This window comes from Nelumbo lutea, chromosome 3, assembly GCF_056320005.1.
Source record: "Nelumbo lutea isolate HS-2025 chromosome 3, American lotus-T2T, whole genome shotgun sequence".
Classification (NCBI taxonomy): Eukaryota; Viridiplantae; Streptophyta; class Magnoliopsida; order Proteales; family Nelumbonaceae; genus Nelumbo; species Nelumbo lutea.
In genome coordinates, this window is record NC_142686.1 from 44,289,051 (window position 1) to 44,296,821 (window position 7,771).

Sequence of the window (7,771 nt, forward strand, 5' to 3'; positions counted from 1 at the left end):
GGACTTAAGCTGGCTTGCATGAGCTTATCTTCGGCAAGGTAGTCTGCATAGATAAAGCCGAGCTCTACCCAAGATTGAAGCACCTCCCTCGTCTTCAGGTCTAGCCTAACATGAGAATCATGAATGGCAGCCCTCCAGTGGGTTGGAAAAGGCCACCCCTCATTGTTGCGGACCACGAAGTAGTCCCGTTTCCAGGCCGGGATCTTATTGGTTAGCTTGTGAAGAAGCTTGTAGCCCGGGCGTGGGGACAGATAGTAAGACCACTTGTGCGCGGGAGCGCCGCGGGAAGCATTTTTTATATACAAAATCGAAGAGAAGATTTTGAGGGCGAGAGGGAGACAATACTCGTAGAAAAGCGAAATAGTCCATACTATGTTACGGACAGAATTCGGGTGTAATTGATCTATGGTAACGTAAAATGTTTCAGGACCTCTATGACCAATGGGTGCATGGGAAGATGGTGGCTAGCTACGAGCTGTTCCTCAAAAATCACGATCTCGTTGTGATCGTGCTCCCAAGGAAAATTTCCCCTGGGGAGACTATAGGAAAGCTCCCTCGGGAGGTTTTGCCGAAGTACTAGAGCCCGAAGCCTGTCCGGGGTCATTGAGGAAGGACCAAAGTTGTCTGGCACCCGACCTCGAGGAGACGCGGATGCCAGGTTACCAGAGGCCTCTCGAGCCTTTGGGGGAGACTGCCCCTCGGGAATACCATGGGCTACCCTTGAGCCTGAAGTAGCCTCGTCTCGGCTACCGACCCGGGCCGAGGTACCCACCTCGACCTCATCTAAAAGACTACCAAAACTGGAAGACATAACTGAACCGAATTGAAGGGAGGCAAAGGGACTCACCAAAGAAAGACGATCGAACTGGAGAAAAAACGCAAACTAGGAAGACCCGAGCTAACAGAGCTAGAGCGTGACATCAAGTCAAAGGCAAGACAGCTTTTGATGTAAAAAAGGAGTCTCAAGACCCCTTTATTTATAGCCACTATTCTGAAGAGGCAACGGTCCAGATCAAAGCAATTTGACGGATCACAAGAAAACTGGTTGCACCCTCGAGACCGAAGACAGTTTAGCGCATTTTTTGGCGTTCGCGAGACTTATAGTTCATGTGATGTCCGCGTGTAAGCCACATGCGATCTGACGGGGCGGCCTAAACTCTGAGCCAAATCCACTTGTCACATCATGAACTCCCCACACCAGGTCAAGACCCCTAGCTCGGGGAGTGGGGGGCAATTGATAAGGGCTGATTTGGCCCGACCTCATAATTGGGTGACACGTGTACATGACTCAACATAAACGACAACTCGACATGAGCAGGTCGGCACGTGGACATGGCTCAATGCAGGTGACAACTTAGCAAGTATCAACTTGCTACAGAACGAGCTCGAATACACTAATGCCCCGAGCTAAAGGTACTTCGGGTTCAATTCATCCCAATTCGTGAACTAAAACAACAACACCAAGCTCTCAGCAATCAGAACCCGAGCAAGTGGGCCACCTCGAAGACGACTTGCCTCGGGAAAAATCACCTCGGTACGCCACCAATAGCTTGTCATGGGTAGCTCGTAGCGCAGTATCTGCCAACTCTGAGGACTGCACTCATGTCTCTCGCTTGGTAGCGTCGTGCCTACCAACCCCAGAGGTTGTCTCCTGCCTGGCGGGACTGTACTCTACAACGGTATCATTTGCCCATCTGCTCCCCAGTCCTGACGATAACAGCCAGTCACTCCGAAACGTTACCTGACAACAGATCGCTACGGCAGAGATTCGAGATCAATCCCACCAAACCTATCAGGATGCCAATATATAAAGACTTCAACCCCCCCCCCCTAGGGGCCAAGGTATCGCATATTCACCACTCTCTAGCTTTCCCATCTTCTTGCAAACTTATTCTCTTCCAGCTCGCAACCGAGTACTAACTTAAGCATCGGAGTGCTCCCGCCAGGTGAGTAACCCCGAGTTCTCTCATCTCTCTTCACGCAGGTATCTCTTGCCCGTCACCAACAAGGAGCTCAGTCAGTTACAGTTGGGAGTGGTCAGATTGCACATCACGAGTCTCCATTCAGCCATTGATACTTGTTTTGATGAAACAATCAAAGGGAAGCTTAAGGCGTTAGATACCACTTGAGTTACAGAAAGTATCCGCAGTTCCCAGGCTTCGAAAGCCCAAGCAAAGAAGGCCAGGGGCGGTGCCGGCGGTACCGGAGAGACTTCACCGAATCACTATCCGGCGAACTCTCTGATCGTAACAGTCATGAGAGTGAAAAGTCAAAGAGTCAGATAGACGTTTTGATGGAGGGCGGTTTTCTCTCCAATAAAGTTGGTAATAACGGTGATAAATCAGGCAAGAACTCTACCTCTCCAAACGTACTACCTAATCATGGCAATTCAATTTTGGAAGGTAATAGCCCCTCAACTTCCTCTGTGATGCCAATAGTACTGAAACGTGCATGAACATGAATTTGGAGCATTTTGTGGGTCCCAGTGTATCTACTGCAGGTCTTAATGAAAATAAATCTTTCCATCTCCAAAATTTGACTCAGAGACCCATGCCCTCTCTCCATGGACTTAATACCGTCGGTTATAACCAATCTTGCACGATGGAGATTATTTCAGACAGAAATTTAAAGATAATCTGCCAGCGAAGATTCTACTGTTCTCTCTCTCTCTCTCATGTCCAAAAACTTGGATCATGGTAATTTGAAGAAAAAGGCCCGCCCTCGACGCGAACTTCATCAATCAAAAGATTTGATCTCTAATCCTTCGACTGCATTGGCTGAGGTGGTAGGCCAAAATGATTGTTCTATCTTGGAATTGCAGGGGGCGGGGGGAGCACCTCGGCAGTTCGACACTTTAATCATCTCCTCAGGAAATTCAAGCCAAATTTTTTCTTCATATCAAAAACTCGTTGCAATCAAGGAAAGTTATCTAAAATTTTGTCAAAATGTCACCATTATAATTTTTTTCTCAGTCGAAGCAGATGGAAATTCAGGGGGTCTTTGGTTTGGGTGGTACAAAAATATCAATCTGACTATCAATTATTCTTCAAAGAATATCATTCATGCCATCATTTTGAACATGCCCACCCATATTCATTGGGACTTCGTTGGTTTCTATGGCCATCCAAATAAAGATCGCAGAGAAGATGTATGGAATGAAGTTCGAACAGTTTATAGCAATATTTCTCATCCTTGGTGCCTTATTGGTGATCTCAATGCTGTTATTCGTGAAAGTGAAAAAGCTGGAGGCAGAAGAGTTGATAAAAGACAAATTCATTTATTTAATCAGCTTACTGTGGAGTGTGGACTAATTGATCTGGGATTTCAGGGTCCTCCATTCACTTAGTCGAGCAGAAGGCATGGGAATTTAATTTTGGAGAGACTTGATTGTGCTCTTGTTTCAGTTGACTGGTTGGACAAATTCCCTCACTCCCATCTTAAACACCTTAAAGTTTGAAGCTATATGGACCAAAATGGATGACTTTAAATCAACTGTTCATCATTTCTAGAATAACTGCAATGTGGCACCTTGAGAAGAAGATATCCTTCTGTTAATGTTTCTCTCTCCAGGTGGGCTAAGGGAAAGTCGGGGAATTTTAATGGTAGAATTTCTGAAATCGAGAAAGCTCTGTCTACTATTCAGCATGATGTCAATGAGGAAACGAAACTCAGAAGTGAAATAAATGGAACATCTCTTGGAGGTCCAAGAATTATATTGGAAGCAGAGGGCTAAAGTTGAGTGGAGTGGCTGCAGAATGGCGACAGACAAACCAAGTTCTTCCATCTGATTGCAACCAACAGGAAGAGAAATAACTATATTGGGTGGTTGAAAGACAATATCATGGGAACTGGACATTGGATGATAAAGAAATTAATGATTTGATTGATTCTTATTTTGTCAATCTCTTCACTTCTGATTGTCCGGATTTCAGCAGTCTTGATGCCCATCTTTTTCCAGCTCATATCACAGAGTCGAATCAAACTCTCTGCAATATCCCATCTTATAATGAAGTCAGAACATCTTTATTCTCAATCAGCCCTCTCAAAGCACTAGGACCGGATGAAGTTCATGCTCTCTTCTTTCAGTCCTGTTGGGACATATGTGGGAAATAATCTTGTCCACATTGTTCAAGAAGTTGTCAGATCACCGGATCTTATTGCTGAAGTTAATGATACTACCCTTGTGCTCATCCCAAAAATAGAGAATGTGGAATTTGTTACTGTGGTTTGACTAATGTCTCCTACAAGGAAATTGCCAAGATTATAGCATCACATTTGAAACATATTATGGATACTCTCATTACACCGTATCAGAATGCATTCTCCCCTAGGAGACAAATTCATGATAATAAAATTTTGGCTTTAGAAATCATCCATACTATGCAAAAACAAAAGGACAGGGTTGGTAGTTTCTTGTTGAAAGTGGACTTAGCCAAAGCATATGATAGAGTTGAGTGGGATTTTCTTCTGTGGAGTCTTCTTCAACGGGGATTCTCTAAAAAATTCATATCTCTTATTCATGCTTGCATCACAACTGCTTCTTACTCTCTCTTGATTAATGGCAAAATGGGGAACTCCTTCAGACCTGAAAGAATGTCCTTTATCTCCATATCTCTTCATCTTATATATGCATATTCTTTCTCGTATGCTTCTACATAATTTCAAGCTTACAAGGAATTGTCCAAAACTAAATCATATTTTCATTGCAGATGATATCCTTATTGTTGGGAAATGTACCATCTCAGAAATTTCAAATATACGAGATATTCTTCTCAGATTTGGAGTTGCCTCAAGACAAAGAATTAATTTTGAGTATTTGTTCTCTGGAGAATCCTTCTGGAGTGCCAAGCCTAAAATTTCATCATCCCACATCTGGAAGTGTCTACTTAACTCAAGGGAGGATTTAAGAAAGGGAACACGAATGCTGATCTCAAACGGATGGGATACAAACATCTTCAATGATCCTTGGATTCCAAACTTCATTCTAAACAGAGACGATTCTCAATCAAATGAAAAAGTTGCAAATTTCATCGACTTGAGACTAGTAAGTGGAGATCGGAGCTGATTCTCTCGAAATTTGATCCTATCATTGGTCAAAGCATTCTCAAGATTGAGATTCCAGCTAATCCCCTTGACCACCAGGATAGGATCACTTGGACTGTCACCCCCAATGATTGTTTCACCAGCTCTTCGGCCTATAGACTATTGAATGGGGAGTATGCTGATTCCTCTTATAATCCGAATGCAACCCCAAACATTTCTTGGAAAGATTTCTGGGATTTTAAAGAGCTTCCACCATGTATTCATATCTTTGTTTGGAGAGTACTTCGTCAAATTCTTCCTCTGAAAGGAGTCCTCTCTAAATAATGCTGAAACTTTGGTATGAAGGATTGAAGGCCTTTACTTCAATGCTAATTTTTTCTTTCTATCTAAATATAATCAACAAGTACACAACCCTGTCAGTGCACCTTTTCACTACCTTACATTCACTTTATGCTAGTGTTCAATAATTCTCAAATCCATGTCATGTAACAGATATCAAGTGCTTCAAACTGTTCTGACTATCAAAGCAGGCGGTTGCGCATCCGGTTCCGCCCTTCATCTGAAACATCAACTGGTCCTGAAAAGGGAGAAACCAACATTCCGACACAATTTGTGCACACCCGCGGATGGTCATCTGTTTGTTAGAGAATTTCCAGAAAGAAGATGGATCTGTTATTACTCCTGAGCCATTAAGACCCTTCATGGGTGGGCTTGATCTGATCAGACCTAAGTCAAAATGAGAAGGATGATAATAATATTTATATTCAAATTTTGGACTCGATCTGTTGACTTGTTATCCAGAACTTTGTATGTCTCTGGCTTCAACTGCAAAAGAGAAAGGGGAGAAATTGGAACAAAGAAAATTTGGCGTACACTCGTACATGATTTATTTGAGGAAGTTTCCAGCTTCAAGCCTTCGACTAATGGAAACAGAGGTTTTGATTTCCTTCATTATGAAAAATATGGGCTTTGTGTATGCTCCATGGAAGTTGTTAATGGTAGTACTGGTATGCTTTGTTTGTTTTGAAGTTTCCTTGATCCCATAATTTAATTGAAAAGGAAAACTGGTTATGACCATTACAAGACCCAATGCAATAACAAAAAATCAGAAGACTCAAAGACGGATAATTTTAATTACTTGTTTGATGCACTGTAGTCTGTACATCTGCTATCTCTTATCGGTATGGCAATTTTTTTTTTTCTTTCCACTTGTTCAATGAACTAAGGTTAGTTTTATTACTTTGATGGTGACTTTCCAAGGTTTTAAATTTTGCAAAGTATTGGTCAATACGTGTCGTTTCAAAAGAGTTCCGATAGGCAGAACAAATACAATTACATAGTTTCGTAGTTTTCCGTTCGTATCGGACTAATATGGGTCCGTATCAGCCTCATATCACATTGTTTTGGGAATGCATCAGCCGATACAATTCCAATATACAATTCCAATACGGGCCAATACGCATTATGTATCAGCCTAATTTAATTTCTCTTTTTTAAATTCATCTCTTCTCTCTCTCTCATTTATATCAATTTTAATTAAGCCTTTAAATTTGAGATGTCATTAAATGCTCGTTTGAGTTACCTTTAATTAAGTCGTTTAATATGTCATTAAATGTTGTTTAAGTCAAATAATTTGTTAAAAATCATTTACTGAAGGTAACAAGTTTCAAACCTTAGTCATTTGCTTATAACAATAATTAATTAATCACTATGCCAACCTTAATTACTTATCATAATAGCATGTTTTTTGTGCTTAAAATAATCTTTCTTGCCTTGGTGGATGTTTTCCAACAAATGTTAAAATTTGGTTATTAAAATTTATATAATAATAAGATTAATATAAATTATATTTATTTATTAAAAATTAAGATATATATTAACTTATATACATAATAAATATTAACTAATAAGTGGCTCCAAAAAATATTAACTAATAAATATTAGTATATATGCACGAAAATGCATTTTAATGCTTCTATTATTTTTCAATAGTTACTAATTATGTCCCGATATTTTATATAGATCATTAAAATATGGTTTTTATGTTTAAATAAATTAGTTATAAACTTATAATCACATAAAACTCATTTATATTGTTGTTAATATTTTTTAATGATTCTTTTTTTATTTTCTAGCATATTTATGTGTATCTTCATTTTTCATCCGTATTTATGTATTTCCAAAATGTATCTCGTTGCATCTCTTAAAATCACCTTTCCAATACACCTTAATAGCAAGAACGTGATTATAACATTTCCTGTATCCCCATGAAATTTTTGGTGGCTCCAAAAAATATTAACTAATAAATATTAGTATATATGCACGAACATGCATTTTAGTATTTCTATTATTTTTCAATAGTTACTAATTATGTCCCGATATTTTATATAGATCATTAAAATATGGTTTTTATGTTTAAATAAATTAGTTATAAACTTATAATCACATAAAACTCATTTATATTGTTGTTAATATTTCTTAATGATTCTTTTTTTATTTTCTAACATATTTATGTGTATCTTCATTTTTCATCCGTATTTATGTATTTCCAAAATGTATCTCGTTGCATCTCTTAAAATCACCTTTCCAATACACCATAATATCAAGAACGTGATTATAACATTTCCTGTACTCCCGTGAAATTTTTGGGTCAAATGAGAATCTGATTCATCTTAAAATAATAACACGCATGATGTATGTTTTTTTAATGACTCAATCCAAAAGTCCA